Raw genomic sequence first — 13,644 nt, forward strand, 5'->3', positions numbered from 1 at the left:
CCATGGTATTCTTTGTTGAAAAGATACCTAGGTAGGTTTCTGGAGCACTACATGTCAGGAAATAGTGCTGTCATCTAGTGCGCTTGCAAATGCTGCCCTATAGTGCTCCAAACATGTGTATGTTCCTAAGCTTACATCCCTGCTTTTCAACAAAAGATACCCAGAGAATGAAAACATTTTGATAATATAATTAGAAAGTTGTTTAAAATTGCATGTTCTATCAGAATCATGAAAGGAAAAATGTGGATTTCATACCCCTTTAACTCTTTAATCAACGGCTTCTCATTTTAGCATTCACATGAAGAAACCTTCTGGGATATCACACTAAAAGACCTTTTTCTTTTGGCTACTGCATCAGGCATGTGATTAGTGAGCAGTTTGTTCGTTACTACCACAATAGTACTCTGTCCAGTACCTCAGTTCTTGCTGATCATGGTATCATGCCTTACAACAGTGTTTCTCTGCCACGGTCCTCAAGTACCCCCAACAGGCCAGGTTTTCATTATAGCTGAACCAGTGCACAGTTAAAATAATCAGCTGATCAGTAACCATGGTTACTAACCTGCTCTCACCCATCAGCTGATTATTTTACCTATTCTCTAGTTCAGCTATAATGAAAACCTGGACTGTTGGGGGAACTTGTGGGCCGTGGTTGAGATACAATGCCTTGCGAGACTTTTGCGTTCCCTTAGTTTTTCATCATAAATCATGCCCCTTTCATTTTGTTTAGTCTGTTTTAAGTATCTGCATTTCTTATCAAAAGTCAATGTAATTGGCCTAGGATTCAATAGAACACTTTTGTGAAACTAAGATGTGAGATAAAAAAAATCACTGTGACATCACAACTTGAAAGTTGCAGAATTAATAATTTGTAGCCGCCCCTCATCACAGCTGTGAGTCACTCTCCGTTATAATCATTATAAGCATCTATTTAACAACCATTCATTTCTCTGCACATAGAACAAGCACCACTTTGAAGAACACACAGAAAAACTCTCAGAACATTGCAGAACAAGAAAATTAAAACGATTAAAAATCCTACATAAAACAATTTATGCTAACATATAAAATAAAAAACGAGAAAAGTTATAAAGAGAAATAGAATAAAAATAAAAACAAGACAACTTTGTCAGCGTTGAAACAGCGAGAAACGACCATGAGACGAAATATAATTCAGCACAAGCATTTACATTAAAGGGACAGTAAAGTCAAATGTATGTTTATGAGTCAGACGGAAAATGCAATGTTAAGAAATTGTGCGCAGTCTTTTTTATATACGCAATTTCTAAGGCACCAGTTCCTACCGAGCATGTGCAAGAGTTTAGAGTGTAAACGTATAGGAGTCTAAGATTTTATGTAATTTATAAATTTGTCAGAAAAAAATCTACTGCTCATGTAAAATGTAGTGCTATTGTATTGTCTTTTTTATGTAATTTTTATGCAATTCAAGGTTAAATATTACAAAGCCGACCCCAAGGAACACACCCAAAGCTTGTGCACGTCAGTTGGGAGTATGTGTGTGAGCGTGTATATGTTGCGAGTAAAGTCAGATATTAGGTAATGCTACGATTACCCGGGTAAAACTGACATTAGCGGCTGTGGGTAAAGCCCGATGTAAGATCATTACCCAAAAGCTTCCGGATAAAGCTAATCACAGCACTATTTTCATCCTTTGAAGACAATAGTTCTTGCACATCACTGCATCAAACATATATATGATATGCGCAGTAATTCCCCATCTTAACTATCTTTTTTGCCTCCGCCTGGTGGGTTCAAGGGGGACGAAGCCCCCCTTGAAAACCTCAATCCCCAAGGTTTACTTGGGGTGGATGCCAGAGGATCGGCGGGGCACCTTCCTTGAACCCCCCAGGCAGAGACAAAAATAATTGTGTACATGGGTTTTATCCAGACACATTTGAGTAATCCTAGGAGCTTACATCGTGCTTTACCCACAGCCGCTGGGTAATGTCAGTTTTACTCGGGTAATCGTAGGATTACCCGATATCTGACTTTACCGTAATATATACACACACACATATATATATATATACTGTATATCTATCTATACATATATATGTGTGTGTGTGTATAAGCTCAATGGTGTGCATGCATGTGCATATGTGTGTGCATGTGTGTACGTGAATGTGTGCATGCACATACATGTATGTTATGTGCATATATACATGTGTATACGATAATTTGTATATTTAGCCTATGTACATACACACACACAAACATATTAACAAATACATGCGCACAAACACACATGGACACACAAAAACATATGTTTACACACATACATCTGCCCATAGTGGTACATACAAACATACATGCATACACATACATGAACAAATACATGTGCACACAGAAATACAAACACATATGCCTGCACACCCTAACATACACGTGCACAGAAACATACATGTGCACACAGATATACATACACACATGCATGCACACACACACACGTGCACACAGAGATACATACACACATGCATGCACACACACACACGTGCACACAGAGATACATACACACATGCACACACAAACATACATGTGCACACAGATACATACACACATGCACACACACAGACACACGTGCACACAGAGATACATACACACATGCACGCACAAACACACATGTGCACACAGATATACATACACACATGCATGCACACACACACACACGTGCACACAGAGATACATACACACATGCATGCACACACACATACACGTGCACACAGAGATACATACACACATGCATGCACACACACACACACGTGCACACAGAGATACATACACACACATGAACACACAAACATACATGTGCACACAGATACATACACACATGCACACACACAGACACACGTGCACACAGAGATACATACACACATGCATGCACACACAGACACGCATGTGCACACAGAGATACATACACACATGCATGCACACACAGACACACGTGCACACACAGATACATACACACATGCATGCACACACAGACACACGTGCACACAGAGATACATACACACATGCATGAACACACAAACATACATGTGCACACAGAGATACATACACACACATGCACACACAGACACATGTACACGCACACACATGCACACACAGACACATGTACACGTACACACACTTGCACACACAGACACATGTACACGTACACACATGCACACACAGACACATGTACACGTACACACACATGCACACACAGACACATGTACACGCACACACACATGCACACACAGACACATGTACACGCACACACACATGCACACACAGACACATGTACACGTACACACACATGCACACACAGACACATGTACACGTACACACACATGCACACACAGACACATGTACACGTACACACACATGCACACACAGACACATGTACACGTACACACACATGCACACATAGACACATGTACACGTACACACACATGCACACACAGACACATGTACACGTACACACACATGCATACACAGACACATGTACACGTACACACACATGCACACACAGGCACATGTACACGTACACACACATGCACACACAGACACATGTACACATAGACACATGTACACGTACACACACATGCACACACAGACACATGTACACACACATGCACACACAGACACATGTACACGTACACACACATGCACACACAGACACATGTACATGTACACACACATGCACACACAGACACATGTACACGTACACACACATGCACACACAGACACATGTACACGTACACACACATGCACACACAGACACATGTACACGTACACACACATGCACACATAGACACATGTACACGTACACACACATGCACACATAGACACATGTACACGTACACACACATGCACACACAGACACATGTACACGCACACACACATGCATACACAGACACATGTACACGCACACACACATGCATACACAGACACATGTACACGTACACACACATGCACACACAGACACATGTACACGTACACACACATGCGCGTAAAACAATTATTTGCTGCCTCTTTCTCATGTGTTAGCACCAACCCAAAATACAATAAAATACACGGAAATTGCCACAGCCAGTTCTTCCAGTCAGTGGACACTAATTACGAATTGAATTCAATACACTGTAATATGATACAAAAGCACAAGAAATAAATCATCACAGCATCACTCCAGGTCTTTCAATAAACAATACAGAGTTAGGGCACAGTGCGATGGCTGCAACTGGCCATTAACCTTTGTACAGACAATGTCATTTATTACAAATAGCTGTGCTGACCATTTACTCCTCTAGGCACCTCTGTGACTTGCAAGGGTCAGCTGTTAATAGCCAGTGCGCGCTAAAGCGCAGAGAAGGGGAGGGGCAATCTCCTGACGTATTATTAACACAGCAAGCAGTTTGTAAAGGGGAGGAAGCTGTCTGAGCACGAAATGAATTCTTTCAAACACTGCTGCCCTGTTGTGCTCAAGACACGTGCACACTACCCAGCATACATCAGTAAAGAGCTACATTTCAATAAAGGACATCATGAGAAAGAGGCCCATTTACAGAAGTACACTGGAAAGTCTTTTTTTAAAAATTGTACATTCTGAATCATGTATTTTTAAAGGGATATTAAAACAGTGCTCCTTTGGTAAAAATATATATGTTAAATCAAAGCAAACATAAAGAGAGACAGATTGTGTAAAAAACAGCAAATAGCTTACTTGTTTTCTTGCAAAATTAGAACTGAGAAATTCTCAGTGTAATTCCTGCCCCGATTGTGATAAGAGTTTTATTCTGTCAGTTCTGACTCCCTCTTATTTAGTGTATTCACTTCATAGTAAACCAGCCTAGAAGTTTTATGACATCAGGCTAAGATAAACCTTCCTGCAGAGGCCCCTCCTCCTTGTATTGTAGGGCTGTGATATGAAGTAATGAACACTGCACAAATGTAGCCACTAATCAGCAAGCGCTATCCAGGGTCTGAACCAAAAATGGTCTGGCTCCTAAGCTTTCATTCCTGCTTTTCAAATAAAGATACCAAAAGAACAAAGAAAAAATGCTAATAGGAGTAAATTAGAAAGTTGCTTAAAATTGCTGCGCTATCTGAATCATGAAAGTTTAATTTTTACTAGACTATCCCTTTAAAGTTTAGTATCCCTTAAAGTATAAGCCACTGCTTAGTGATTTTTTATTACAACAGTGAAACAGACTGTTAAACATCCCTTTAATTTTGAATTGCATGTCCCTTTAACAGCTATTACATCAAACTGTGGCACTCACAAACTGGGTCATATTGGAAACCAAAGCCGTGGATCAGTGGTTAATATCTGCACATCAGTGTTCTCGGACCTTTATAAATGTCACCTCTGCCACCAATCTACTGGATCATTGATGGTTAAGTGAGATGATAGACGCTGCACACTCACACAATAATATGACCTATCAGAGCCATCAGATACTGAGAACCAGACAAGCTGGTGTTAAGGAAACCAGAACAAACAAATCAATGTGTTTTGCAGAGAGATATTTAGCGCCAATAATAGCAGCTACTTTGCCAAGTCTTGATTCAGCACAAGCACGAACAAACTCAGATCTTATTTCATTTAGCGCACTTAAAAGAAGCTCACAACTTAATTAAAAACATAAGTCTTGCAACCCTGTATTAAATGGATGAAACCCAACATTTTTGTTCATGATTCAGATAGAACATATCATTTTAAACAACTTTCTATTTTTCTTATTTGATCTAATTTGCTTCATTCGCTTGATATACTTTGTTGAAAAGCATACCTAGGTAGGCTCAGGAGCACAAAGCACTACTTGGAGCTAGCTGCTGATTGGTAGTTGCATATATACCTCTTGTCTTTGACTTATCTGATGTGTTTATCTAGCTCCCAGAATTACATTGCTGCTCCTTCAACAAAGGATAACAAGAGAATGAAGCAAGTTTGATAATAGAAGTAAATTATAAAGTTGTTTAAAATGTTATTTTTTTGTTTTAATCATTAATACAACTTTTGGGGTTCATGTCCCTTTAAATGGTACATTTAAAGGGTCGGTTTTCACAGCTAAGAGGACTTTATAAATACAAAGAACACCATTTTTGTCTTATAACTGAGCACCTACTAAGGTCTGTGGTGGACAAAACACACTGTTTAATAAATGGCGATTTCCCGGTATAATTAGTTTGTGCTGTACAATTTTGGAGGTGTTTTCTGATGCTGGTTTCCTTTATTGTGGACCATGTTTAATGCAGTGTAAAGTATTCACAAGATGGAGAGCGACTCACAATTCGCAGGTGTGATGAGGAGCGGTTCGAGTTGTGATGTAGCAGTGAGTTTTTTCAGCTGGATATTAGTATCACAAACAGGTTTTATTGACCCTACACTGTTGCCACAAACACATCTGAAAACCTTGTGATAAATGCGTAATCTGTAGGTTGTGTTCAAATGCATTGGAATGACTACAAATATGCAACATACTTCCCGTGCAATCTCTGATGGATTAGAACAAGGGGCAAGGTCTCATAAAGCACTTACATTCTAATACAAAATGTTATGCTTAAAGGGACACTAAACCCACATTTTTATTTCATGATTCAGAGAAGCAAATTTAAGCAACTTTTTAATTTACTCCTATTATCAATTTTTCTTCATTCTCTTGCTATCTTTATTTGAAAAAGCAGGAATATTTTTTGCGTTAATGTGTCTCTTTAACAAACTGATTAGGGCCCACATGTATTATAAGGCGAGCAGACAAGCTTCTCAACTAGAGAACTTGTTCGATTTCCTTCGCGGCATACGTATCATGTGTGCCCTTTCATTTACGCGACCAATTGCGTGAGAGAATGGCCTGTCAATCACCCCGAGCGAGCATGAGGTGATTTCTCTCTGAAGAGTGTAAGAAAATTAAGTCTAATGACCGTTGCATCTAACATTGCGGGAAGCAGGATCAAATGTGTGAACCTGCCCTGCAAGGGCATGGGAGCGGTTTGCACTGCTTTGTACTCTGAGCACAAGGAGTAATTTGAAGAATTGTATTTATTTCTTTTAAAATCTTCCATTTTTCACTGATGCCATCAACTTGCTATGAAACCTTCCTCGGGGCCAGTGATGTATCGATATAAACTGAACAGGAAGTTTGTCTGAAGGACGAGAGCACAGATTAACATTTGTAGAGCTGTGGTTTATCATAGGAGCAGAAAAGCTATGGGGCTTAAGAATAAAAATACTGTTCTTCTGCAACTGTAAAGAAGTCATGACACAAGTTATCTCCGCTGGTCATTTTTAACTGTGACACAAAAAGCATATCGCTCAGAGCAAGGCATATACCACGGGTCTTCCTTTTTTCATAGTCAATGTTTTGTCTAGATTCGTTCTCTGTCTGTTTCAGCATCTGGTCACAAAAGCAAAAAGAAAACAGTCCCATTTGTTCAAGCTTCCTGTTGGCTGCTAACACTATTGATATCTTTGTTAGTCAGCCAGTAGATATGCAATGCCTAAAGCTCTCCAAAGGAAAATACATTTTATTTACAGCTATTGCTATGTCAGAATATGCAGCTTTCTTACGCCTAGATTACGAGTTTTGCGGTAAGGTGAAAAAGCAGCGTTAACAGGTCCTAACGCTGCTTTTTTACTCCCGCTGCTATTGCGAGTCTTGCAGGTATAGGTGTACCGCACACTTTTTTGGCCTTACCGCAAACCTACTTACGTAAATTTCGTAAAGGCTTTTTTCTATGGGACTTCCATAGCACCGGTATTACGAGTCTGCCTGGGAGGCCAAAAAGTGAGCGGTACAGCCTCTACCACCAAGATTCCTAACGCATTTTAAAGTCAGTAGTTATGAGTTTTCCGCTACAAAGCTGTAGCATAAAACTCATAACTAAAGTGCTAAAAAGTACACTAACACCCATAAACTACCTATTAACCCCCAAAACGCTGCACTCCCGCCTCGCAAACACTAGTTAAATATTATTAACCCTAATCTGCCGCCCCAACATCGCCGCCACCTACATTCTATTTATTAACCCCTAATCTCCCGCCCCCAATGTCGCCGCAACCTACCTACATTTATTAACCCCTAATCTGTCACTACTAACGTCACTGCACTATATGTACTGTAGGTACCGCTGCCACCTACATTATACTTATTAACCCTTAATCTGCTGCCCCAACATCGCCGCCACCTACATTAGATTAATTAACCCCTAATCTCCCGCCCCCAATGTCGCCGCAACCTACCTACATTTATTAACCCTTAATCTGCCGCCCCCAATGTTGCCGCACTATACTAAATTTATTAACCCCTAAACCTAAATCTAACCCTAACCCTAACATCCCTAACTTAAATATAATTTACCGCTCCGGACACCGCCGCCACCTACATTATACTTATTAACCCCTAATCTGCTGCCCCCAACATTGCCGCCACCTACATTAGATTTATTAACCCCTAATCTCCCGCCCCCAATGTCGCCGCAACCTACCTACATTTATTAACCCCTAATCTGCCGCCCCCAACTTTGCCGCACTATACTAAATTTATTAACCCCTAAACCTAAGTCTAACCCTAACCCTAACATCCCCTAACTTAAATAAAATTGAAATAAAACTAAATAAAAATTCCTATCATTAACTAAATTATTCCTATTTAAAAACAAATATGTACCTGTAAAATAAACCCTAAGATAGCTACAATATAACTAATAGTTACATTGTATCTATCTTAGGGTTTATTTTTTATTTTACAGGTAAGTTTGTATTTATTTTAACTAGGTAGAATAGTTACTAAATAGTTATTAACCTAACCTAAGTTACACTAACACCTAACACTACACTACAATTAAATAACTTACATAAATTAAATACAATTAGCTAAATTACAAAAAAAAAAAAAAACACTAAATTATAGAAAATACAAAAACAAATTACAAGATATTTAAACTAATTACACCTAATCTAAGAGCCCTATCAAAATAAAAAAGCCCCCCCAAAATAAAAAAAACCCTAGCCTAAACTAAACTATCAATAGCCCTTAAAAGGGCCTTTTGCAGGGCATTGCCACAAAGAAATCAGCTCTTTTACCTGTAAAAAAAAATACAAACAACACCCACAACAGTAAAACCCACCACCCACACAACCAACCCCCCAAATAAAACCCTAACTAAAAAAACCTAAGCTCCCCATTGCCCTGAAAAGGGCATTTGTATGGGCATTGCCCTTAAAAGAGCATTTAGCTCTATTGCTGCCCAAAGCCCTAACCTAAAAATTAAAACCCACCCAAAACACCCTTAAAAAATCATAACACTAACCCCTGAAGATTCACTTACCGGGAGAAGTTTTCATCCAAGCGGCAAGATGTCCTCAACAAAGCTGGCAGAAGTGGTCCTCCAGACGGGCAGAAGTGGTCCTCCAGACGGGCAGAAGTGGTCCTCCAGATGGGCAGAAGTCTTCATTCAGACGGCATCTTCTATCTTCATCCTTCCGATGTGGAGCGGCTCCATCTTCAAGACATCTGGCACGGAGCATCCTCTTCCAACAAAGTCTTCTTGCTGAATGAATATCTCTTTAAGTGACGTCATCCAAGATGGTGTCCCTTAGATTCCGATTGGCTAATAGAATTCTATCAGCCAATCGGAATTAAGGTAGAAAAAATCATATTGGCTGATGCAATCAGCCAATAGGATTGAGCTTGCATTCTATTGGCTGATTGGAACAACCAATAGAATGCAAGCTCAATCCTATTGGCTGATTGGGGTGTTTAGACTCTGGGTTCATGTTAGGGTGTTAGGTGTAAACATAACTTTAGTTTCCCCATAAGAATCAATGGGGTTGCGTCACTGACTTTTACGCTGCTTTTTGGCAGGTGCTAAACTTTTTCTCAGTCGGCTCTCCCCATTGATGTCTATGGGGAAATCGTGCACGAGCACATATAACCAGCTCACCGCTCACTTAAGCAGCGCTGGTATTGGAGTGCAGTGTAGAGCTCAATTTTGCTCTACACTCACTTCTTGCCTGTTAACGCCGGGTTTGTAAATACCCGTAATACCAGCGCTGCAGGGAAGTAAGCGGTGAGAAAAAACTGCACGTTAGCACCGCACCCCTCATAACGCAAGACTCGTAATCTACCCGTTAGTTCCTAGCATTACAAAAAAAAAGTAAGCAGGTTGCAAGAATCTCGACCACACCCATTAATCGTTTCCATAGCTCTGCCCCCATGGATCCATCCAAAAGTAATCAATGTAAATTGCGCACAAATATTAAATATTTTATGTTTCAGTCTAATCTGTAAACTGCAGGAAATGAACAGATCTTAATTCAGCAAATTATATATGTAATTGTATTATTATGTTGTTTTTAAAGTAAAGTACCACAATACAATAAAATATATACATAAGACCAACAACAATCTTGGCATATACCGGATACCGTGCGTATTACAAGTTGAAAGTTAAAAGGTTTTGTTAGCGTGCTAACCCGGCATGAGCAAAAAGCAAAGTTACTATATTGCAATCACATTAAAGGGACAGTCAACACCAGAATTTTTGTTGTTTAAAAAGAAAGATAATCCTTTTATTACCCATTCCCCAGTTTTGCCTAACCAACACAGTTATATTAATATACTTTTTACCTCTGTGATTACCTTGTATCTAAGCTTCTGCTGACTGCCCCCTTATTTCAGTTCTTTTGACAGACATGCAGTTTAGCCAATCAGTGCTCAGTCCTAGGTCACTTTACGTGCATGAGCTCAATGTTATCTATATGAAACATGTGAACTAATGCCCTCTAGTGGTCAAAATGTATTCAGATTAGAGGCAGTCTTCAAGGTCTAAGAAATTAGCATATGAACCTCCTAGTTTTAGCGTTCAACTAAGAATACCAAGAGAACAAAGCAAAGTTGGTGATAAAAGTAAATTGGGAAGTTGTTTAAAATTGCATGCCCTATTTAAAACATGAAAGTTTTTTTGGGACTTGACTATCCCTTTAAGTGTTCTCCCATAGACTTCAATGGAGCAGGATAAGTGGAAAAAACCTAATACCCAATCGCATTTTCTCAAGTAAGCAAACCAGACATGAAATATTAATATTTCACATTCTAATGTTCTTCACATAACAGAATAAGTTCTCTTTTCATAAATACATATTTATATTATATATTATATATATATAAATACACAAGGGGTTAACAGCGCTCTCAAGTCCTTATAAAAACAGAGTAGTATGCAGTTGATATGTATGTGTATACAATATCAGTGATATGGATAACCAATGTTCCTAGGATATAGACAATATCAATGGAAGTCCATATGATGCTTTAAGCGTAATGAATACCCTAACCAGAATTTACCTCAATCATATGAGGTAAGTAGCCGCACTGGAAGGTATGCTTGGTTCTTTGTGGTAGATTAATTCTGGATGCCAGTGTATGCTTCTATGGTTTCATCCACCTCTTTAGAGACAAGAGACAAGAACTTTATCAGCACTTTTCTCTGTCTGCTCTCCCAGCCAAACCGTGCAAGTGTAGCAGTGCCTGAGGCTGTCATTGGGAGCACTGTGCGCGGTTTTCCTGGGAGAGCAGACAGAGAAAAGTGCTGATAAAGTTCTTGTCTCCTCACCGCGACAGCCCTGATGGCTGATCTATCCTGCAGAGCGTGAGGGTACATCTGTGGATGAGGAAGTATATACCAAGACTGCACACTCCAAGAGGCGACGAGCACCTCCACACACAAAGTTTGGGAGACTACCATTGGAGGAACCAAATCCCCACATACTCCAAGAGTATCTATACTTCTATATATCTGTTACTGTTCATGTAAAATACATATCTATACCTATATATCTATAGGAATAAATATGCAGGTATAGGTATATACACATATGGAAATATGTATTTAGGAATAAAAAATAACATTATCTTGTAAGTGAAGGATATTGGATAATGAAAAATGTACAGTAAATATACAGTAAAACACATACATATACATATGTACACACAAACATATATATATATATAGACATGTATTTGTATGTATCTCTATGTTAAACCCTTTTCAGCCTTTTTTTCTAACACCTGAGACCTTATATCTTTGAGCCCTTATAACTTTTTATGCAATATTTGTTTTAAACAGTTATTATCAGACAGTGTTATTATGACTGTATTGTTAAATGTATTTTTTATGTTTTTTTGTGACACATTTTAGTTGAGTGTAACACATAACCAGAGCTCTGTAGTCGCGCTAACCCGAAGTGCCTTTAATTCATTTGTGCTCGAGCGAACGTGTTTACTTTCAACTTGTAATGCACGCGCTACTTGCGATGTGCGATAAACCCGATATAGCTCAAGCGTTACAGTTAGCGCGTCACTCGTAATCTAGCCCTTAGAGTAAGCAGCAAGTATTGCAGCTTCCACACAGGAAAACGATAGATGTTGGTGAGTATGAGTGTCTATCGCTTCTGATTGGCTCATCAATGGTTTCTTCTTCAAGAACCGAAATGCTTGTGGGAATTTACCTATGTACTTAAACCCTTTGCAGGGGTTAAAGGGATAATACATTTAAAATTATACTTAAATGGATAGAGCATGAAATTGTAAACAACTTTCCAATTTACTCATATTATCAATTTTGCTTAGTGCTCTTGGTATCCTTTGTTAAAGATTAATCCTAGGTGAGCTCAGGAGTGTGCAGGTGTCTTTAGCCATCTGCCAGCAGTGTTTACAACATTGTTTATAGCAATTCCATACATAGTTGCAAATACTGCTGCCATAGACTGTTAAAGACACGTGCACACTCTTAAGCTCCTATCAGTCTATCTAGCTTAACTCTTCAACAAGGGGAACAAAGCAAATTTGATAATAGAACTAAATAGGAAAGTTTTTTTAAATTGTGTGCTCTATCTGAATCATAACACTTAATTTTGACTTTACTGTTCTATTCTACCTAGTTAAAATAAATACAAACTTGCCTGTAAAATAAAAATAAACCGTAAGCTAGATACAATGTAACTATCTCCTAGATTTAGAGTTCCGTTAGCCGTCGAAAGCAGCGTTAAGGGCTCCTAACGCTGCTTTTTACCACCCGCTGGTATTTAGAGTCACTCAGGAAAGGGTCTAACGCTCACTTTCCAGCCGCGACTTTTCCATACCGCAGATCCCCTTACGCCAATTGCGTATCCTATCTTTTCAATGGGATCTTCCTAACGCCGGTATTTAGAGTCTTGGCTGAAGTGAGCGGTAGACCCTCTACCAACAAGATTCCAACCGCAGAAAAAAGTCAGGAGTTAAGAGCTTTATGGGCTAACGCCGGTTTATAAAGCTCTTAACTACTGTGCTATAAAGTACACTAACACCCATAAACTACCTATGTACCCCTAAACCGAGGCCCCCCCCCACATCGCCGCCACTCAAATAATTTTTTTAACCCCTAATCTGCCAACCGCACATCGCCGCCACCTACATTATCCCTATGTACCTCTAATCTGCTGCCCCTAACATCGCCGACACCTACATAATATTTATTAACCCCTAATCTGCCCCCCCAATGTCGCCGCTACCTTACCTACACTTATTAACCCCTAATCTGCCGACCGGACCTCGCCGCCACTATAATAAATGTATTAACCCCTAAACCACCTCACTCCCGCCT

At 39.4% G+C, this 13,644-nt stretch overlaps 1 protein-coding gene across 1 annotated transcript in view; it reads right to left on the reverse strand.

Annotated features, from left to right (window-relative positions):
* DOC2A (double C2 domain alpha) overlaps positions 1–13,644 on the reverse strand; it is a 160,498-nt gene that overhangs the window by 134,261 nt on the left and 12,593 nt on the right. The gene's annotated exons all lie outside the window — the stretch shown is intronic.

This window comes from Bombina bombina, chromosome 11, assembly GCF_027579735.1.
Source record: "Bombina bombina isolate aBomBom1 chromosome 11, aBomBom1.pri, whole genome shotgun sequence".
In the NCBI taxonomy this organism is placed as follows: Eukaryota; Metazoa; Chordata; class Amphibia; order Anura; family Bombinatoridae; genus Bombina; species Bombina bombina.